The sequence below is a fragment of the Pseudorca crassidens genome, chromosome 13 (genome assembly GCF_039906515.1).
Source record: "Pseudorca crassidens isolate mPseCra1 chromosome 13, mPseCra1.hap1, whole genome shotgun sequence".
NCBI classification, from domain to species: domain Eukaryota; kingdom Metazoa; phylum Chordata; class Mammalia; order Artiodactyla; family Delphinidae; genus Pseudorca; species Pseudorca crassidens.
The window spans coordinates 47,824,882-47,849,046 of NC_090308.1; the positions used below are offsets into that span (position 1 = coordinate 47,824,882).

The 24,165-nt window shown below is 41.3% G+C and overlaps 1 protein-coding gene and 1 pseudogene across 1 annotated transcript in view; one reads left to right on the forward strand and one right to left on the reverse strand.

The window, feature by feature from the left end:
- SLC16A10 (solute carrier family 16 member 10) overlaps positions 1-24,165 on the reverse strand; it is a 142,253-nt gene that overhangs the window by 102,423 nt on the left and 15,665 nt on the right. The window lies entirely within an intron of this gene.
- On the forward strand, positions 13,900-15,047 carry LOC137204641 (mitochondrial dimethyladenosine transferase 1 pseudogene; annotated as a pseudogene).

Genomic DNA, 24,165 nt, shown 5'->3' on the forward strand with positions numbered 1-24,165 from the left:
ATTCAGACTGTCTAGAAAACTTAACAGAGGCAAAAAGATCTCAAGGGCAATTTGATGAGACATCGAGAGAGTAGTTTTTTGGCAAACTCGTCAAGTCAGATACTTTTTCAATGAATATTAATCTTAACATCTTACTGTGTGTCCTGGTTTTCCAGAATATGTCTTTCCAGAAATTTTAAGGGAGGTAAGTGAAAACCACTCCATGCCCATATACATTTATCAAAACATACTACCAATTCTACAAAGGCTCACCCCAAACTACTTGCATTAGCCCTGGAGATGAACTAATAATCTGTAACTTAATAACACTGCTTTTAAGGTCGATAATGTGAGCTTTAGTGCGGTTATAGAAACAGAAAGATCTTTGGATTAAAATAAGTCTCTGCAGATTTCATGATCTATTTACATCTAGTTGAGGAATTTAGAAACAAAAATAAAGACTAATTCAGAGTTAAAATTATGTTTATTAATAAAATTTAAGGGCTTCCCTGGTGGTGCAGTGGTTGAGAATCTGCCTGCTAATGCAGGGGACACGGGTTCGGGTCCTGGTCTGGGAGGATCCCACATGCCACAGAGCAACTAGGCCTGTGAGCCACAACTACTGAGCCTGTGCATCTGGAGCCTGTGCTCCGTAACAAGAGAGGCCGTGATAGTGAGAGGCCCGCGCACCGCGATGAAGAGTGGCCCCCACTTGCCACAACTAGAGAAAGCCCTCGCACAGAAACGAAGACCCAACACAGCAAAAATAAACTAATTAATTAATAAACTCCTACCCCCAACATCTAAAAATAAAATAAAATTTAAGATATTTTAATAAAATACTTTTCTAACTATATTTCATCTTCCCAGTATAGCAGTACTAAGGTTAAAGTATGATTATCTCTAATGAATTGTGCTATTTAGCCATCAGCACTTATGAAACCAAGTGCCCCTAAAACTGAGTTCCCTTACCAAGTTTATAACTACTCTCTCTATCCAAAACTTTATTCCCTTTCTTGTCCCCTCTGAACTCAGTCCTGTGCTAACTGAACACTAATCAACCAGAGTCCGATGACTAAGGTTGCTGTTGTAGATAACATCGTTAATGTACTAAAATTGCTGTTGTCGATATTATCATTAAAGTACAAACTCTGGTTGTCTCTCCAGGACCAGGTGAGCTCAAAGACCACCTGGCAAGAGATCTGTAAACCGGAGACATCCTGACTCCGAAACCACAATTGAGAAATGTCACAGAGATGTCACAAGACGATGAGGAACCCCAGCTTCTCTGTTCTTCCCCTTTGAAACATCCCCAACTCTAAGACCATGAAGAAGCAGATCTGAGGCTTGTCTCACACTCCCTTGCTTGGCGCCCTGCACTAAGCCCTTACTTTGCTACAGACACCCGCTGTCAGAGTTTGGCTTTCTGTGCCACGGGCACATGAGCACACTTACAATTCAAAGTCTTACGAATTAACAGTGAGGAAAATTTCCAGATACTGCACAATGAACTGAACTCTGACAGTTATTAATGGATGAAACTGCAGAGGTAGGAAAAACAGTTGATAAGCAGAGTTTATAAACATTTGTTTTTCCTATAGAAAGTCTGTAAGGAACATTTCCTACTTCATGTCTTCAGAGATTTATTTTTACATCATACTAAAGATCACACTAAAAATTATCACTCTCTGCCACTCCCACTCAGTAACCTAAGCCAGAATAAAGTTGTAGAGATTCAACGAAGGAAAAGCACTCTATTGGGGAAATTGAAAAACTTTCAAAGTGGTTTTTTTTTTTTCAAGCTATAAGTACAAAAGTCTATTTCTCAGCTATCAACCAACCCTGAATAATTAGGTTCAGAATGAGCAGATAAAAGGCCCTAACTTAAGAGCTGAAAGCATAGGGCCCTCTGTATTTCTATGGCCAATCCCACCACCCAAAGTTTACTTACTTCATGGCAACTACAAAGCCCACTGCTAATCAAGAACCCCTCCATCTTATGTCTGAGGATGAGATCACCCTGGACTTAGACCAATTTTCTCTTAGGACCTCAGGGTGTTTGGTTTGCCCTAATGCTTCCTGTCAGTGTGTCCCGGAGTAGAGCCCTGGAGCCCATGGCTTTTTCCCACCTCTGACCGGCTAACTTTCCTGCTTCTTCTCATCCAGTCCTGACCCCCAACTCTGGGCCTTCTTGGAGATTTAAAAAGGAAAAAAAGGGAGGAGGTGGGATTTAAGCCAGTGTCTCTCTGATGGTAACCTAACAGAAACTGTACTGCTCTTTTTCTGATGAATGAATGTTGGTGCCTCCTTTCGGGAGGGCATTTAGGTGAGAAAGGACCCTTCGAGCTGAGGGTCACAGAAGTTAGTATGAAGAAGGACAAAAACAAATCCAGCACCCCAGGGAAACTATCTCTGATGAGGAGCTCCGATTCCTATTTGCCCCTTAGACCTACATCGGAATATTTAGGAACTTTTACTGGTTGTTAGTCTATTGGAATACAACAGAATAAGACGAAGTTACTGCCAACTCCTGATTCTGGGGTTCAAACAGTGAACCAAGTAACTAAGGGGCAGTGAGCCTCAGCCAGTAGGTCTCCCTGATTTAATCCTCACTGAATTAGACACCGAGGAAGGAGACTGTCAGATACAGATCCTTCTCCAGAGGGAGCAACAGTCTCAGAGCAACACTAACACATACCTGAGCGTGGGCATGAATTACACAAGTGAATAAATAATTGATCCAGAGGCTGAAAGGGAAAGGATTCTATTACACTGTAGTAATCTGAAGAGACTTCTTTGAAGAAGAAGAGATAAAAATCCAGAAGCAAGGTTATTGTGGAACCAGACAGAGATCAGCCTGCTAGGATGGGGACAGGTGGGAGGAATGGGCTAGAGTCCGAAGAAACACCTGAAGATAAAAACACACACATGGGGAGTAATAAGATCCAGCTCACACCAGCTCCAAGATCATGCTGATCTTTTCAGAAGGAAAGTTAATATGCAACATGTGAGTAAAAGGCAAAGGTGAAAATATTATGCCACGAACAGGTGAGGCAATGTTTATTTTCTAAATGAAATGATTCTCAGTGATGAAGAACTGGAAGTAGATAAAATACCAACAGCAGTATCTAGTCATTATGCTCAGCACCCCTCTCCCAGGAGATGGGCAATGGTCAGCAACTGAGGGTGAATCCAACCCAGCAAACAGCCTAAAAAGAACCCACCAATTCCCTCTGGGAAGCAGAAGCTGTGCTGAGTGTGCTAAGAACTTGACAAGAACCGGGCAACAAGAGCTCTCACCTAAACCAGGCGTTATGTCTGCATAGAAGAGCTGCACCTGAATGATCTCAATCAGAGCAGAGTGAGGCAAAAGGCCAGAGTTCCTCCCCAGCCAGCCACTGTGGAGAAGGGAGTTCTCACTGGTGCACAGTCTAACAAGCTAAAGTTTCTCTCGCCTGGAAAATCAGTGACCCAGTCCAGCCAGGATCGCAACTCCTTTCTGACAGCATATTGGGTTCCATCTTTAAAATCCCAAATCATCTCCTTTGTCTATGCAACTGAAGTGGGTTTCTAGGGAATACCAAGAAGCAGACTAGACTAAAGCAAAGGGGCAGAGTCAGGTCCAGGTTTAGGACATATAAGAGCAAGACACGGGAGGCTGTCAATGAGGGGAATGCATGAGCGAAGGGCCGTATCTATCAAGGCCAAGAGACTCACAAGCAACCGTAAGGGCAAGCCATGGTCAAAAAGCCCATGGGCTCTCAAAGTGAGAAACCAGCACGTTGACAGGCACAGGGACAGGGGGACAGGAAGGAAACTTAGTGTGGAGCAGAAATCATTCCTGGCATTACATGCTTACGTAAAAACCACCTGCTTAGTATAGTAAAGATGTGTTCCTGTAGAATTTACTATATACAGTGGGAATATAGTAAATTCAGGGGAATTACTCTTCTGACCAAAAAGCTTCACAGGTCCGTTTCATCACACATTAGATTTCATGTTTGTATGATCCAACTTGAAGAGAGCTTACCTTTCTATCTGAAACAAATCAACAGAGGCCACTGAAACTGTGCAGTCACAGTAAAGAAAAATAAAAAGTTTTAATGGTAAAATTCATGCTAATAACTATCTTTATGCTGTGCAATGCCAGGCTTAAATGCAAATATAAGAATGTTTAACGCATATGTAGAATCACTGAAATTACACAATTTACATTTCACAGCCCATCCCCAGAAGGTACCTGGAGCTAGCCAGAAGAGACCAATTCAAGCCAGGCTCAAGAAGCTTGCAAGGAAGAAGAGAAGGTGCTATGTGCGTGCAGCCAAAGCAACAGCATTCCTCTGGGCACAAGGGTTCTCATGGGAAGAGCATGGACTCTCAGGGGCGGGTGGGGAAGCGGGGCAGTGTTGCAAGCATACGCTCAGGCCTGATGGCTGCTGGCTTTTCTCTTCTCACCACCAACCAGACCAAGGCTGTGGGGAAATAGAGCCAGGTGTCTCTCCTGCCCATTGGCCAGTCACTGCAATCCATGCTAAGGGACACCCAAGGGGTTTTAAACCTCCACACCTGGACAGAGTAGACACCTGGATTGGGGGCGAGCTAGAGGAGGACACACCAAACGTGTCAGCGTGCTGCCAGCCTGGGGCGGGGTTGGCTGTCACCACTCCCCACAACGCTGCAAGACGTAGGCACCTGACCCCAACCCTCCCCGAACTTGTACCCAGGCCCCAGCAGGAGGTGGAGGGTGACAGCAGAACATGGGCCTCCTCCTCCCCAACATGAGCCAGTCAGCACCCCAGGTGAAGGGTAGCAGTGGACATGGCCGCTGGCTGGAAGGGGAAGCAGAACAGGGCCTAGGGATATGGAAAGGTAGAACTGCACATGAGCCAAGGCCCCAAACCTCCAGCACAGGCTCCACTGTCCCACTGGACCTCATTTACAAAATAAGATCAAATATAAAATTATCAAGAATTTCAAGATGCTGACAGCAAAACATTAAACCAAGCACAGAACCCTTCTGAGCACAGAGCCCTTTGGGACTGCACAGGCCACATGTCCAGGAAGCCAGCCCTGCCTGATTCCCTGCTATAACATGAAAAAAAATTCTTAAGGAGGCTAGTCTGTAGCTTTCCACGAAGTTTCCTTAAACTACGCTTTAAATGGAAATGGAATAACAACACAATTTCTCTAAAAAATATGTTCTTCCAAATACAATGAAATCTTGATAATGCTGGTGCCAAAGAATTAAACTAATCCGGGCCTGCAGGGTAATTAGACTGCTTCAGCTCCTCCAACAGAGTGAGGGAAGCATGTGTGTCATTCTGTTTGCCAGGTTATTTGACCCGTGACTCATTTAAACTGGAGGTTTAAGAAGATGGTCGTATTGTATACACAAAATCACTTGGCAATAAACATTCCAAATACACTTTGAATAAATAAATAAATGAATAGAAATAATTGATTAAACACTTTATATTTTTTCCATTAGGAAAACAAAACTCCCACTTGCCTCATATCCACACACACACACACACACACAATTTAAAAATTATTCCCCATGGGCTTCCCTGGTGGCGCAGTGGTTGAGAGTCCGCCTGCCGATGCAGGGGACATGGGTTCGCGCCCCGGTCCGGGAAGATCCCACATTCCGCGGAGCAGCTGGGCCCGTGAGCCATGGCTGCTGAGCCTGCGCGTCCGGAGCCTGTGCTCTGCAACGGAAGAGGCCACGGCAGTAAGAGGCCCGCGTACGGCAAAAAAAAAAATTATTCCCCACAAGATAAGCTGTGTTTCAGAGTGGCTCAGATTATACCAGAAGTTCTAAAGAGTAAAAATAACCCTGACATCTCAAGATAGATTTTGTCAAATCAATTCTTTCTTTTTCTTTTTTTTTGGCCATCCTGCACAGCATGATCCCAGTTCCCCTGACCAGGGATCCAACCCACGCCCCCTGCATTGGAAGCTCGGAGTCTTTAACCACTGGACCACCAGGGAAGTTCCACCAATTCTTAAAAAAAAAAAAAAAAAAAAATTAACCATTCTGCAGTGATTGCAATAACTCTAATATCTTGTTCAAATACTAATAATCATCACTATGATATGATGGCCATCCTCTTTCCAAAAAGGCTGTCAAGTGAACTACAGTACCTGTTGGCACACAGCATAAGTTAAAGTTACCAAGATCAGTGCTTAAAATGGTTCATGGATGGGTGCTAGTCCATCAGCTACTTATTACCAGTTCACGACAAGATAACTAAAGAAACTGAGAGTGTTTAGAAATGTTTATAGCAATTTGAAAGGGGAGTTTTATGTCTGATAGATTTATAATATAAAATACAAATCCGGGGCTTCCCTGGTGGTGCAGTGGTTGAGAATCTGCCTGCCAATGCAGGGGACACGGGTTCGAGCCCTGGTCTGGGAAGATCCCACATGCCGCGGAGCAACTGGGCCCGTGAGCCACAATTACTGAGCCTGTGCATCTGGAGCCTGTGCTCCGCAACGAGAGGCCGCGATAGTGAGAGGCCCGCGCACCGTGATGAAGAGTGGCCCCCGCTTGCCACAACTAGAGAAAGCCCTCGCACGGAAACGAAAACCCAACACAGCCATAAATAAATAAATAAAGCAAACTGTCAACAAGTAAAAATAAATAAACACTATTATAAAAAAAAATACAAATCCAACATTACATGTTGCTTTTTTTTCCTTTTTTAGTAATTTTGGACTGGAGATATACACACACTAACAGATTCCTATTGGCATTTTACTTTACTTCCATTTAAGGTATGAAATTTATACGGTATAGGAACTCAACTCTTTTTTTTTTTTTTCTGCGGTACGCGGGCCTCTCACTGTTGTGACTTCTCCCACTGCGGAGCACAGGCTCCAGACGCGCAGGCTCAGCCGCCATGGCTCACGGGCCCAGCCACTCCGCGGCATGTGGGATCTTCCCGGACCGGGGCACGAACCCGTGTCCCCTGCATCGGCAGGTGGACTCTCAACCACTGCGCCACCAGGGAAGCCCCTGTGTAGAAACTCTTAAGTGCAGAAAAACATATTGAAAATGCAAACGCTGCCAGAGTTATCTGGCCCTAAATTAAACTAAGTTAAATCTGTAAAACAGTGACATGTAGGAAAACTAACATGTCTCAACTCTAATCTCTGGTGCAGGAGCCCATTTTTGTGTACTTATGTATACTTTAAAACAATGTTAATGAGCACATTTCACACTGGTATTATGCCAGTGATTATAAGTACACCCAGAGCAAAATGTCTTGATTATTTTTCCAAGAATCTGAGAAAGTATTACACAGAGGAAAAGGAGAAATGGAAGAAATGCTTCATGAAACCCAAACTAGAGATGTTGGAAGAACAATGTCAGCATCTTTCTCTGAATGTCAGTGTGATTCTGCAATATGAAAACGTGCAAATCAGCATTTATAAAGACAGATGCAAGCAATACAGTTGTGACCATATTTTTAATATTTCTAAATATTTTAAGTTAATTTCTATGATGGATGTTCCCCTTAATACTACTTAATGATTTAAACCAGCTACATATTTAAAAACTGCCCCTATGGGACTTCCCTGGTGGTCCAGTGGTTAAGACTTCACCTTCCAATGCAGGTGGTGCGGGTTCGATCCCTGGTAGGGGAGCTAAGATCCCACATGCCTCAGGAACAAAAAACCAAAACATAAAACAGAAGCAATATTGTAACAAATTCAATAAAGACTTTAAAAATGGTCCACATAAAAAAAAAAAATCTAAAAAAAACTGCCCCTAATCAGCTTTAAAAGAAATTCCTCCGGGAAGATCCCACATGCCGCGGAGCGGCTGGGAAAAAAAAAAAAAAAGAAATTCCTTTATCATGGAAATTATGAGTGTGGATACATAAAATAGTTGAAGGAAGACATCCAAAATAATAAAAATAAAGACCAGAAATCCTACCAGTACCATGGTTTCCAAACTAGTAAGGTTCTGGAGTTCTTTTGTAGTGTTCTTTAGTTTCCAAAATTCCAAGTCCTAGATAAGGCCTGGATACGATCAAGTTTCAGACAACTTTAAATATACTCACCATAACTTTCATTTTTTTCTGAGAGCCAGAGTTAACAACCCATGGCACAGTGGGGTTAACAGCAATTATTTAAGTCCAAAATAAATGCATCCTATTTTATTTGGCTTACTCACTCCTTATACTAAGAGGTGAAAATCTGCCTCTTCCTTTCTTATATTAGGATATCTACTGATATCTAAGCACACCTGTGTATTTGATTATAAAATCTAAATATAATACAAAATATTCCTGCCAGTACTTCATGACTTCAAAATGTCCCGAATGCAAACAAACAGCAACAATTTTTAAAACACTGTAGGGGACTTCCCTGGTGGTCCAGTGGGTAAGACTCCGTGCTTCCAATGCAGGGAGCCCAGGTTCGATCCTTGGTCAGGGAACTAGATCCCACAGGTTGCAACTAAAGATCCCACATGCCACAACTAAGACCCAACACAGCCTAAATAAATAAATAAATATTTTTTTTAAAAAAAACAAAAACACCATAAAGACAAAAAACAAATGACAAACTGGGAAAAATATTTTCAGCTCATATCACTGACAAATGGCTGAGCTTCTCAATAAATTAGGAATTCCTACAAATCAATAAAAAAGCCAACATCCCAGTAGAAAAACAAAGGATATAAGGGACAGTTTAGAAGAAGGAAATACAAATAAGTGACTCTCTGAACACAAAAGATCCTCAACCTTATCCATAATTATTGTTAAAATTACCCATATAAGATACCATAATGATTACCAATTACAATTTTCCATAATATAATTTTACCCAGAATAAGTGAAACGTGTTATAATGAAACGCCACTTTTTTTCTAACACACTGTCAAAAGCTGTTAACTAATTGTGTTAGTGCAATTGAGGGTAAATTGTGCATTCTCATATACTACTTTCGGGAATGTATAGTGGCACCACCTCTATGGAGACAATATGGTAATTTTTGTTAAAATTATAAATACATACCAAAAAGCATATTATTGGGTCAAATGATGAAATTAAATTCAGATGGCATATATTAGAGAAATATATTGTATCTATGTTCAACTTATTGAAGTTAATAACTTGTGGTTATATAAGAGGATATCCTTATTTTGAGAAAATACACATTGAAGCATTTAAAAGAAAAGGACAATAATATATTCAACTTATACTTAAATGGCTCAGAAAAAATGTTTCCTCGAATACATGTATGTATATGTAAATACACACACACAGACACAGAGAGCACAAGAGAGAGAAGAGAGCAAATGATAAAGCAAATGGAATAAAATGTTAGGAGATGATAAAGGGTTTTCAGCAATTCTTTATACTATTCTTATTCTTGCAACTTTATTGTTAAATAACATTTTTAAAAGTGTGGAAAAATGCACATACCCTTTAACCCATAACTTTCCCTTTTAGGATATAAAACCATTTGTCAACTCTTGCTACAGACGATGAAAAAGAATGAAGCATCTCTATGTGGTCTGACTGGGCCCATCTCTAAAATATATAATTTAGTTTAGAAAGCAACATTGAGTATTTACTACTTTTACCCTGTTTACTTCCAATTAGAATCTAAGGGGACCTATTTGTGTGTCAGTGATTCTTTTTTTTTTTTTTTTTTGGCTGCACTGCACAGCACGTGGGATCTTAATTCCCTGATCAGGGATCAAACCCATGCCCCCTGCATTGGGAGCGCAGAGTCTTAACCAGGGAAGTCCCTGTGTGTCAGTAATATTAAGTTCAATCCTCTTTTCAGACCTCCTGGGCTGATTTAGCCCAGATGGTAAGGTCTGTTCAGAAGATGTGGCACATGGTTACCAAGGACAGATAGCCCACTCAGTCCCCTTGATCTTGGCTTCGCTGAACCACACTTGCCTTCAGAGTCACAGCAAAGTCCCACCCCCATCTTCTTCAGCAGGACATCTGTTACTGTGCTTGCCTTTGGTCCCAGTCCTGTTTGGATGATTCTCTTTCCCTGGTTTCGTCCTCCTGGGGCCCTGTAGTATCTTCTGGGTGGGGATGAGGACATTTCCTTAGTCAGATCTGAACCAGCTTCTCTAGTTGTGTGGGGCAGGAGAGGAAAGTAAAATTATGTGCTCAATTATACCTATTCTCAACTGCTTTGCGCCCTTCACAGCTTCCTTCCTAGTGGTCCACTTCAGCAAAACCACCTGGGCTAAATCATCTATGGGTGCCACACAGGACTGAGTGAATGAATAAAAAGAGGTGTAAGGCTACCACAACTTTCATGAAATTCACTTTCCAGGTTGTACTTTGCCTTTTACTGTTTGCATCAGTTTTTCAATTATAATTAATTTCCTAAAAATAGAGTAGATTGTCAACAAGAAGCCCTACAAGGCCAATGGTCTGAATGATAAAGTTCGTCTGTAAATGTTTCACCTTGAGGCAGCAAGATGCATTTACTTTATATTTTACATTTCTTCAATGACATTGCATATTTTTTCGTGTTATATGGTATTTCTTCTTTGGTGAGTTGTCTGTTGATGTTCTTTACCTATTTTTGTTTTGGAGTGGTAGTCTTCGTAAAAACTATAAGTTAAGATAATAATGACATCATATCCAATGTTCTGTCCATCCTGAAAAAATGGCCCCTAAAATGTCAATAATTTGGTTCTGCTCTCTCTCCCTTTCCCTCCTTCTTTCCTTGTGGTACAGTAGAAAGGGCACTAAATTTGGAGGCCTAAAACGCAGGTTCATTGCTGAGTCCCTGGGATTTATCTACTTACATATAAAGTGAAGGGGCTGGATTAACTGGTCAGCAAGGCCTTAGATGTCTAAAATTCTTTAGTCTTTTTCTATTCCCTCCCCAATCATCACCAGCCTCATTCTACCTCTGATGGTAAGATGACTTAACTGTGAGTTAATTATAGGACTTTTTTTTAGTAGCCATAAATCACTGGTGATGTAAAAATCAAAGGAAGAAGTACAGAGAAAAGAAATGGTCCTTCATGCCCTCAGAAGTTTCAGTTTCTTTGTAAATGATAAAATTAGTTAAGATTCTACCATCTCAGGGTCAGACTTTGGCTCTGTTGAGGATGTTAATGGCATTATTGCAAACAAATAGCTTCAAAGCAAATAACCAAATATTAACTAAAGCAGACACAGTCCAAAATTTTGGTTTATTTGGTAGTGCAAATGAAAAAGCTAGTCACATCAGCTCTGATCCTCCCACTTCTTGTACCAATCCTCTTCAATATTCTGATTTCCACACACTTGCCCTCAGCCAACTTACTTCTAAAAAGACAAAATTTAAATAATCAATTTGTGCATTGCTAAAGCAAAGCTGGTTTAGAATGTTTTAGTTTTATCATCAAAAGGGCCACTACTTTGCATTTTCTAGTATCCCCCATCCTAATATCTGCTATTTTCTTAGAAATTCAAATTTTTCTTTCAAAGATCTGGCTGCCTCAAAAATATAAGTACAATTTTTTTTTTTTTTTTTTTACAAATGGTGAGGGGAGAAATCCACTCAAAATTCTACCATTCTAGTACAACTATTGCTTGTTTGTTTCTCCATATTCCCTTCATCTTTGTTCACGTTCATGCACATTTTTAGAGTCACAGTCGGGTGATACACCCTGACTATGTATCACCATCAAACATTTTCCATGTTGCTACATAGAAGTCATTATCATTATCAGTTGCAACATAATTCATAAAGTAGATCAACATCATTTATTTAACCACTTCTATAGTTGGGGGCATTTGACTCCAAAGTTTTACTCTTTTACAGTAATGGTATCGTGAAGATCTTCATGCATAAAGCTTTTTCTTAGGAGTCATTAGGCAAGGTCCTAGGGAATGAGATTCTGGGTTAAGTGGTGTGACTATATTTGGCTTTTTTTTTTTAATTAATTTATTTATTTTATTTATCTTTGGCTTCGTTGGGTCTTCATTGCTGTGCGCGGGCTTTCTCTAGTTGTGGAGAGCGGGGGCTACTCTTCATTGTCGTGCACGGTCTTCTCATTGCGGTGGCTTCTCTTGCTGTGGAGCACAGGCTCTAGGGCACGTGGGCTTCAGTATTATCTTTTAATTCATACACAAAAACGGAGATGTAGAAAGCCCTCGGCCTTCCAACAACAACAACAAACCCCACTGCTGTGGTATGATAGATATAGGAAAAAGTCTGAAAGAACACAAAATCAAATGCAGTCGTCCCTCAGTACCTGCAGGGGATTGGTTCCAGGACCCCTCTTGGATACCAAATTCCAGGGATGCTTAAGTCCCTTATATAAAATGGTGTACATCCTCCTATATACTTTAAATCATCTCTAGATTACTTATAATATCTAATACAATGTAAATGCTATGTAAATAGTTGTAAATACTATGTAAATAGTTGCCAGGCATGTGGCAAATTCAAGTTTTGCATTTTGGAACTTCCTGGAATTTTTTTTCCCGGAATATTTTCGATCCACAGTTGGTTGAATTTGCAGATACAGAACCATAGACATGGAAGGCCAACAATACTATACTAGAAAGTATAACAAGATCCACTATATATATAGGCTTTTGCAACTTGCTTTTTATGTAGCTTCTAAATATATACTTTTCATTAGGAAATATTTACAGCATACATAAAATTATAGGAACTCACCAACCAGCTTTATCTTTTTTTAATATTTATTTATTTTTATTTGGTTGTGCTGGGTCTTAGTTGCGGCAGGCAGGCTCCTTAGTTTTGGCACTTGAACTCTTAGTTGCGGCACTTGAACTCTTAGTTGCGGCATGCATGTGGGATCTAGTTCCCTGACCAGGGATCGAACCCGGGGCCCCTCCATTGGGAGCGCAGAGTCTTAACCACTGCGTGACCAGGGAAGTCCCCAACCAACTTTATCTATCGTTTTGCAATATTTGCTTTAGATTTAAAAATATAGGGCTTCCCCAGTGGCGCAGTGGTTGTGAGTCCGCCTGCCGATGCAGGGGACACGGGTTCGTGCCCCGGTCCGGGAAGATCCCACATGCCGCGGAGCGGCTGGACCCGTGAGCCATGGCCGCTGAGCCTGCGCATCCGGAGCCTGTGCTCCGCAACGGGAGAGGCCACAACACTGAGGGGCCTGCGTACCAAAATAAATAAATAAAAATTTTAAAAAATTAAAAATAATAAAAATATAGAGTTGAAGCCCCTCGTGTGCCCCCATTATCTGTTTCCCTCCCTCGCTTCATACAGATAAATCACATCCTGAATTGGCTATATATCATTTCAATGCGTGTTTTTATATTTTTATTATGTAAGTATGTTTCAATAAAATATATTTACCTTATTCAATTCTAAAACGCATGCCTTTTCATATTATATCTCTAAAACTGGGATGCACCTTACCATCCACAATAAAGCACTACATCACAATTTAATCTGCAAGTTTTCCCCTTCGTCAGTGTACATAAAATGGGGCTGCATCTCAGCAACAGTGTTTTAGATTCTATGAAATGTGGTAGTATTTTTTCCTTAGTTTTTTTTTAATGAAATGTAAATGGTATCACGTTAAACATTCTACAACTTCATATTTTCAACCAATACTATGAGATTTACCAATACTGTTACATGTATGTGGCATCTTTAAATGTTCTTAACTCACCACTACACACCACAAGATTAGGAGTCCTCTAGGTAAGGAGCAAGTCCTATGCTAGCTAGTGAAAATGACAACCATTATTGCTCAAATGTGTGTGCTTGGCTAAAACAAAGAAAAGGAGTTAACGAGATGGAAATAAGAAAAAAGGGAAGGAAAGAAGATAAACAGAAGACGCTTCCTTGATACGTAAGTAGCTGGGGACAGCAGACAACTGCATAACTAAACACGATGATTCAGGAATAAAAATGATGACAGGAGGAAGGAACCGCGGGGAAGGACATGTGTGAGACCTGTGCGGCCAGGCCGGGGCTCATGGCCGCCTCCAGGACGCTCGGCACCTTCCATCTCCCACCATTACCCACAATTCGAGAAATCATTAAGTTGTTTAGACTGCAAGCTGTGAAGCAGCTATCCCAGAATTTTCTCTTGGACTTGAGGCTGACAGATAAAATTGTAAGGAAAGCTGGCAGTCTGACAAATGCTTATGTTTATGAAGTGGGCCCTGGGCCCGGGGGAATCACAAGATCCATTCTCAATGCCGGTGTTGCTGAACTTCTGGTGGTTGAAAAGGATAGTCGATTTATTCCTGGATTACAAATGCTTTCTGATGCAGCACCTGGAAAACTGAGAATTGTCCATGGAGATGTCTTGACATTTAAGATAGAAAGGGTTTTTCCAGAAAATCTCAAAAGACAGTGGGAGGATGATCTTCCAAATGTACATATTATTGGCAATCTGCCTTTTAGTGTATCAACTCCACTGATTATCACATGGCTTGAAAATGTTTCTCATAGAAATGGACCTTTTGCTTATGGCAGAACCCAGATGACTTTTCAAAAGGAAGTGGCAGAGAGACTTACAGCCAGTACGGGAAGCAAGCAGCGTAGTCGCCTCTCCATCATGGCCCAGTACCTCTGCGACGTTCAGCACATCTTGACAGTTCCAGGTCAGGCTTTCATCCCCAAACCAGAGGTGGACTCGGGGGTGGTGCATTTCACCCCCCCTGACCCAGCCCAGGATAGAGCAGCCATTCAGGCTGGTGGAGAGAGTCGTTCAGAATGCCTTTCAGTTCCGAAGGAAATACTGCCATCGAGGGCCTGGAATGTTATTCCCTGAAGCTCGGCGATTAGAAAGCACTGGGAAACTGTTCCGCTTGGCAGATGTGGACCCTACTCTTCGACCCACCCAGCTCTCTGTCTTACATTTTAAGAGCCTCTGTGACGCATACCGAAAAATGTGTGATGAAGACCCACACCACTTTGCTTACAATTTCAGAGAAGAACTCAAGCAAAAATCAGAAAAAAGGGGATGACAAGGAGAGTTACAGACTGTAGCTGCTACTTCAGGGGCTGGCAGCCAACTGGATGTTGATTTTCACAGTGTTGAACTTCTCATATGTGTGCTCCCCAGGTGTGACTTATTTCCCCTTTTACAGCTTGGTAAAGAGAATAAATATCATCAAATAAATTTAAAAGTGAAATCAGCAACTTAACCCATATCTGAATTAGACCTGTATTATGCCTTTCCATGGCTCTCTGTTTCATAAAAACACTCCCCGTTGACAACCAACGTTAAGCTCTGGACGCTGAATTCTCGCTCGAGAACGGAGCTGAGATCAAGGTTGGCATTTTCCGATTGACTGTCCAGGGACTGGTGACGCATCTGCACCTTCAGCAGAGTTCCCCTGTCCCTCTTGGTGCTGTTGGCTTTGCGTTTGATGGGGCAGAAGTGCCCCCGGACCAGCTTGGGCTGCCCGTCCTTGCCGGGCGGCTGCTGAGCTGGCCGAGCGTCCGGGTCCTCCGAGATCCTCAGTCTCTGGAACTGGATCTCCATGTCTGTGGTAGGGCTGTCCTGCTTCCCAGTCTGGTGGTAGTCCTCCTCGTCGTCGCTCAGAATGTCGCTCTCCTTGGTGAGACTGTCGGAGAAGTCGGCCAGGCCCTCGTGGGGGTGTTTCTGGGCGTCCTGTCTGCTCCCGGCCGGGGGGCAGCTGCTGCTCTGGGTACCACTGCTCAGGCTGCCCTCATCCGAGTCCAGCGAGCTGCCTTTGCCCGGCTCCCCGGGCCACTCGCTGCTGGAGGAATTCTTAAGGACTTTTAAGGACCTGGATGAAGCTGCAGTGAGAAAAGCACATCTTCCCTTATGATAGAGGAACCGATTCCACAATGTGTTCATTTTTGCCTTGTAGGTTATCAGATTTAACATCTTAATTAAAATTTTATCACCTCACTTCAATCCTGGGACTATCCTGGGACTTGGGCAAAAAAAAGTGTAGATACTGCAAATATGGACATTTTTTATTTATGCTTATTTGAAATTTTAAGTTGGAATTTGGCATTTTTAGAGGACCAATTACCAGAGCTTAATTACTGAGAACAATAAGCTATAAACTATCATAAGGGCTAGGATTCCTATTACTAATGAATAAATTTAAAAGTCAGTTGCTAATAAAATCTAGGTTCCTTTCTTTCACTAAAGTACTTTGTAGTTTGAGAACTAAGATTACACCATATTTCTCTGCCCACCTTCTCACCTGTTTATTTCCCTTGCTGCTCAATTAAAAGTACAAAAATGCTTTTTCTCTCTCAAAAAAAAAAAACAAAACAAAACGATGACAGGAGGAACTGTTCCCTGGAAATCTGTGCTGTTGCTACTCCAGAACCCAGCTGGAGATGCAGTCTGCTCATGTCAACCAAGCAGGCACTAAGACCCCAGGCCCCACCCGCCTTTACCCAGCCAACTCTGCTCACTGACTCCAAGGGGGCCCAAAACCAGCATCAGGACAGGGCAGACCCCAGGGACGGAGAGATGACAAACAAGCGGCATTTACGCAACAGGGACTGCAGTCTCAGTCGGCTTCCTCTGCTTCTGCTCCTCCCTGCCCCTCCATCCCACCTCCTCTCTCCACTCCCCTCCCCTGCTCATTTATGTTTACTCGAGGAAGTCTACTCCAAGACCTGTGTCCACTGTCTGTCTGTCTGCTCTCCTACACACAGACACACACGCACAATCATTCAGTGAAAAGCCATAATGATCACTCAGTACTAGATTTTGATGATGAGACATAAGAAAATTTCCATTACTGGTTCCTGAAGCCAAACTCCAGTTTTAGCTTATTCGGAGTTTTAAAAGGTAAGAAAATAATAGGACTAGAGTTCCTAATAGCTTTTTCTTTTCTCTTTCCATATGATACAAAAATACCTTGGTGGAGACAGATTTTATTTCTAAAAAGAGCCTCAGTGGCCAAACACATATACAGAGTCCTTACCTTCCAGAATCAGAGGCGTACTGTGATAAGTAGCAATATAATACGTCCTTGTAAGAATTAACACTTAGATTGTATTTTGCCCCTTTATCTCCATTTAACCACAAGCTTATGACACTAGTTTATCTAATAGCAGCTAACAGAAACACCCATATTTATGCATATTTCTTAAAAAATAAAAGTATTACTGAATTCATTAATAAATGTACCTTTAAAGAAAAACAGAATTCCTCAATTAATTTATTAATAAACTATATCTTTTTACCTGTAAGAAAGATAATATTTTAAACTCTAGTGTATTTTATTTAGTATAAGGTAATAGAACTAAACAGTCCCCAACCATTTTACTGATTTTCTTTCTCCAAAACATTCTGTAAGCCATAATCTCTGCAGGTGTTCTGGTGTTTTGGAGCATTCTGCAACTTAAGTTCCTGTGACTTGCTGACATGTTTGATGTGTATTTGAACATAAATTATTGGAACATTCTTTCAACTGTCAAGTTTGATTGACTCACTTTCTGTCAAGTTATCCTAATTAACCCACAGCCTTCAAGCTTTGGGATTATTGCTGTCAATTCTGTACAGCCATTTGTTTAATGCACAGTCTGCTCTAATACCTTCCATGGTGAACCTGCAAATATAAACCCTTTTTGATTTTTACTCATTAACTAGACATTGGAAAGTGCCATGCCGTATAATCTGTATTAATGTGTGAATACAAGTTTTGCCTACTTCATATGAAGCATTCAGAAAGAACTTATTAAACAAATAAATCCTCTCAGTGAAGGACTTTCAGTTGTTCAAAAACTTCACTGAATGCCCACTATGGGTCAAGAACTGTGCTGGACAGTAGAGATATAATTGTAAACAAGGCAGACATAGATAGCCCCCGCTCTCATGGGCCTTCTACATTTAGTAAGGAAGACAGACATTAACACATAATTACAACCAAACAGAGAGAAAGCTAATGCCACAATTTGTGCCTTGCACAGCACCTGCCAAAGTTAAGCTCAGTACATACTGTTATCACTACCTCAATTTCAAAAATACAAATAGTCTACCCAGTAAAGAACTATGTTAAAGTTATAAATCAGGAGTGATACAAAGGGAGGAAAAGAGATGACAGTCATGCTTCAAATTTAAGTTCTGGTATAGTGGTGACGGATGCACAACACTGTGAATGTACTTAATGCCACTGAAGTGTACACTTAAAAATGGTTAAAATGATAGATTTTGTTATATATATTTTACTACAATTAAAAAAACAGCATTTAAAAATTGTATTAGGTTGTTGAATCAACTTCACCAAAGACTTATAGCACGTGAGTACTTCCGCATCTCAGAATGGTGCATAAAAGGTGGAGAGAAGAGAAAGCCATACAGCACACAGCTGAAAGCAGACAGAAAATGTGAAACTACTTTGCTTCAATTCTCTTCTAACCTTACTGAATTGTTCAGTTCACCTGCTCTGCTCACACAGTAGAGCACAGCTGAGAAGGAAAAAAAGAAAAAAAAAAAAAAAGCCACAACCTTAGAAACGGGTTTCACTACAAATTCACAATTTCCAATATTTCCAATCTCGGTTCAGTTCTCAGAATTCTTCTCAATCCTTTTCCTTAGCAGTAATCAGCTCCCAAACCTTTGCCACTCTCTCAAATCTGCTGTTAAGTCCCATGTTATGCTTAACACATACCCTCCTTCTCAGAGGAAGCAAAGGCCCCCTCAGTTTCCTGATCCTCACCAACCCTACCCCTCCATTTGTTTCCGTTCTTACTTTCCCCTCTCCAGGTCCTGAATAGATGGCATCTCTGGCAAATGCACTGCCCCCCACCCCTCACCAGCAGCAGCAGCTGTGCTCTGAATTCTCGCATCTGTGACCTGCTCATGAATCTTATTCCATTAACTAGCCACTTGGTAACTTGACCTTCTCCCTCTGTACAGGCTCCTTCTCCTCAAGCTACTCCCATGTTTAAAAAAAATTGTTATTCCCCCCACCCCTGACCCTAATCCTCTTCTAGCTACCACCCTATTTCTCCCCTTTCTCACTTCTAAGCTTGCACCACCATCCCTACCTCCCAGTCACTGCTCCACTCCCTGCACACCCAGGCCAATGAGTGTACGCTAGCTGAAAACATCAGTGATTTCCCAATGACTCCTTTCAATGGACCCTCTTCAGTTTTTTTAAAAAATAGAAAATCTCAGCCATATTTGACTCTCTTGATTGGCAGTACCACCATTCACCTAAAATCACCCAAGTGAAAAACCTGCCTTTCCAGAGTCCTTGCATACTATTTCACCTCCTCATTCAGTCACACACACACACACACACACACAAAAATACATAGTATTATCCTCTTGTTAAATTTAAAAATACAGGTAAGCTTATAGAATAAAATGAAAATTAAAATAAGGTGCACGAGAGACAAAAACATATGTCCACACAAAGACTTGCACGCAAATGCTCATAGCAGCACTATTCACAGCAGGCAAAAACTGGAAACAACCCAAATGTCCATCAACATGTGAATGGATAAAAAATTGTAGTACAGGCATGCAACGGAATACTACTCAGCAATAAAAAGGACTGAACTGCTAGTACACTTGTCCCTCAGTATCTAAGAGGAGTTGGTTCCAGCAACCCAGCAGATACCAAAGTCTGCAGATGCTCAAGTCCCTTATATAAAGTGACGAAGTATTTGCATATAACCTATTCACATCCTCTTGTATACATACTTTAAACCATCTCTAGGTTGTAACCCAGCAGGACCCTCTGGGGCCTTCCCGGGACAGACCCCTCCCCCATATCCTCTGCTTCAGCTCCTCTCTGAAGTGCAGATAATAGTGTCTGACGCACATTTCCTGAGTTATTTTACAGATGCTAAAGCCACCACCAAATGGAAGAAATTAACTACTTGACCATGAGCATGTAGCCCCCAGACCTAATGGCACCTGAGGATTGATAATGTTAACCCCTGTGACCCTGCCCTGTTACCTCACCATCAACCAATCAGAGAGTTGTGCATGAGCTGATCACACACCCTGGGACTCCCCTCCCACACCTGGCTTTTAAAAATGTTTCGCTGAAACCCATGGGGAGTTCAGGCGTTTTGACACAAGCTGTCCTAGACTCCTTGCTTGAGTCTCTGCAATAAACGCTGTGCTCTCCTTCACCACAACCTGCTGTCAGTAGATTGGCTTTACCACCTGCCTCCGGCAGACCCAATTTGGTTCAGTAACAGGTTACTTATAATACCTAATGTAAATACTATGTAAACAGTTGCCAGCATGTGGCAAATTAGAGTTCCGCTTTTTGGAGTTTTCTGGAATTTTTTTTCTTTATATTTTCTATCTGTGGTTGGTTGAACCCAGGATAGCGAAACCATGGATATGGAGGGCCAACTGCATATGCAACGACACGGTAGAGTCTCAAAAGCATCATGCTGAGTGAAAGCTAGACACAAAAGAAAACATACTGTGGGATTCCATTTACAGAAAATTTTAGAAAAAGCAAAACTATAGTGACAGAAAGCAGATCGATAGTTGTCAGGGGCAGAGGTTCCAGGGATAGACTGGCTGAAAAGGGGCATGCAGCAACATCCTGGCGTGATGGAAGGCCCTGTATCATGACTGCACTGGTGATTACATTACCTTATACATTTGTCAAAACTCATCAAATTATAGACTTAAAATGGTGAATTTTATCATATGTAAATTATCCCTCAATAAAGCTGACTTCCAAAAGTTAAAGTGAGTCTTCTAAAATGCATCCTAGGGACTTCCCTGGTGGCGCAGTGCTCAAGAATGTGCCTGCCAATGCAGGGGACACAGGTTTGAGCTCTGGTCCGGGAAGATCCCACATGCCGTGGAATAACTAAGCTCATGTGCCACAACTACTGAGCCTGTGTTCTAGAGCCCACAAGCCACAACTACTGAGCCCGCATGCCACAACTACTGAAGCCTGCACACCTAGAGCCCGTGTTCCGCAACAAGGGAAGCCACCGCAATGAGAAGCCCACGTACCGCAACGAAGAGTAGCCCCTGCTCGCCACAACCAGAGAAAACCCGTGAGCAGCAACGAAGACCCAAAGAAGCCAAAAATAAATAAATTTTAAAAATAAAAAATATTTAAAAATAAAAAATAAAATACATTCTACTAAAGATTTCTGTGTCTGCATTTGTTTTCCATAGTCCTAATTCATATTTTAGTTCTATGGTAATTCAGTCCTATATAGAGTATTGTGTTTCTCATAATAATACAAATCCTTCTCTAACTGACTGGAAACAATACATAGAATTCTGTTTTATTTCCAGAAACCTTATCAAGGCAACAATTTACAGTGTAAGTGTGTGAATTTTATTATTATCAAAATGGGAGTATCCTGATTATGATAAATAAGTAGTATGTCTCTGATTCCACCTGCATAGCAATTTCATTGACTCTCAAAAAGGTTCTTTGGGAACCTCTTGAATGAAGACCTCAAACTCCAAAAGGTGAACACTGGTCTGTCTTTGAGACACTGTACCCATGTGGAAAACATGAGACAAGGACTTCCTCTTTATTTTATTCCCTTGGGATTGAAATGTGTACTTTTCTTTATTCCCATCCCACCGCTAGCACTTAATAAATACAGTAGTTTATGTTGACTCCTTCAAAATATTTAAGGCATAAATAAATGGAACTGCTGTCAGCAAAAGACTCACTTCCTAAACAATCTATATTCAAACCAATTTTATAATGTTATCAATTTGCCTAATCCTAACAATTTGACTTCTCTGGTGGTCCAGTGGCTAAGACTTTGCCTTCCAATGCAAGGGGTGCAGGTTCAATCCCTGGTTGGGAGCTAAGATCCCACATGCCTCGTGGCCAAAAACCCAAAACATAAAACAGAAGCAATACTGTAACAAATTCAATGAAGACTTTATAAATGATCCACACCAAAAAAAAACCTTAAAAAAAAAAATTCTTGTCTAGTCCTAGTAACCAGAAATACATACACAAGTTGCAAGCCTTAACCTGTTAAGGTAGTTCTGTTAATCCTTAGCTGGGGTAAACCTATGAATGCTTACCACAGGATAGTGTATTAAAAACCCCAAGATAGTGTATTAATGTATGTTCCCTGTGGTTCCACATACAGTTTCCAGAGTTACAGAATGATCATGCTATAATGCAGGGGAGAAAAGGGTGAAGGCAACTAGTTTCCATTCACTTATAATTAGTCTTACAAAGGCTGATTAATTATGACAGTTCTACTAACTCACTGACTTGCTTTCCAGAAATTAAGGATATTTCCAGCTAAACAGAGTAATTATCCAAAGATTAGTGGCTGGTGATTAATTTATCCTCTTAAGTGACCATAAATAATAGGGATTACATTGCCTTGACATTTTTCCATAACCCATTCTCAGTTGCCACCAGACACCCAAAGTCATCATGATGAATTAGAGGAAGAGACAGTTTAATTGGATTAAGCATTACTTTTATCTGATTTTTTTCCAAAAAATAATAATAGTCTGCCTTTTGCTTTAAGTGTCTCAATATTTGTTTCCTAATCAAAGCTACAAAAAAAAACTACCATGTATACCAACTAATTATAATAGCATACACATAATGAACACTAAGTTATACAAAACAGTGTATTTTCAAGTCAACACCAAAAAACATACATTGCTCTTTTGTGATTCCTGACCTTTGGTATTAGCAAATCTCTCTGGTGTGTTGGCATGGGATTTAAAAGACTATATGGCTTCTGTTTCTCAAACTCTGAGGAAAAAATACTTGAGTTGGCCTTCCCTCTGCCTCCCCTCCCCATGATCACTGGATATCAAATTGACTTGTCATCAGGCCAGTACTTGCGTTCAACCCCACAAGCACAACAGTAGACAAGCATGGTTGAAACACTGCCTTAAACTCTGACATGTACTTTAATACAGACCTTGCAAATGAAGCCAAAAGGTACTAAAAGATGAAACAGTTACTGGAAGGAAGGGTAGGGGGTAGGGGTGTCTTGGCTTACAAAATAAGGCAGATACCCTCTTCTTGCACAATCATCAATTCCCTTTCACCCACCCCCTGCTTTTACTGGTTCTTCCTCCAGGGTCACTGCACTTCCAGCACCTTCAGCTGGGCTTCAATCACAAGAGAGCAATTCAGAACCTGAATTCTGAGAGATTACAGCACAGCACATGAGTCAACACACACGCCCACATACAGGGACTGTGCCAACCTACTCAGTAACAAGAGTGTCTGACATATCTGTTGTGCATCCAAAGCACTTTGACATTCTTCTATCTTACTTGAGTCTCACTGCTACAGCTGAGGGAACTGAGTAGCTGACTCAGTTCCTAAACTCTGTGATGGCTGATCTACAAGATAACATCTTCCTGTTGAACAAGTTTTCCACCACTATCAATACTTTACATTTAAATTAGAAATATATAAATTAATTGAAACGATTCTAAGCCACTCCCACAGGCTCTTGGTCTAGAACATCTTGAAAATAAGACTTACAGACTGGTTTAATTAATTATACGGTGAATGCAAGAAACCGTAAATGCAGATAGTCTCAGAGGTCACGTAAAACTAAAGGGGGAAAAAAAAAACCAAGTCTTAGGACTAAGTTTTGGAAATACTTAAGACAATGACAGTAAAAAATACAATCTGACCTTTGGAAAGTTGCAAATCTGAATTAGAGAAATCTAAATGCTGGAAAGTTTTTTTTTAATGATGAAGTGTTGTTACTTTTAAATAAGATGATTTCAATGGAAATCAACTAAGCTACCTAGGAGCAGCCCCTGGGGCTTCTTGAGACAGAATTTCTCAGTTTCTATGATAACATCACATTCCTCATAAAGAGACGGGCTCTTTCCAAAGCTCTACCTCCGGCCTCAGCTCCACTCTGAGGCTCCAGGTTTACGTGTCCAGTTATCTGCTTGACATCATCCCCTGATGTCCTGCTGGCATTTCACACTCATATGTCTAACATCTGAGTCAGCCTTTCCCTGTCAACTCCTCCTCCACATGCCCCTGGTCCTGTCAGTGGCACCATGCAGGACTGTCTACATCATTTGCAGGGCCGAGTACAAAACGAAAATGTGGGGCTCCTAGTTCAAAAATTATTTAGATGCTGTCCCCAGGCATAAGCATCATCTGTTTCCATGTCACTGTCCACACGCATCACTTGCCAGACTTCCCTCAGTCTGTCCTTTGAAATGTCTCACATCTACCCCTTCCTTCCCACTTCCACTGCTGGGCCTCCAATCTACCCCGGCTCTCAGCCAAG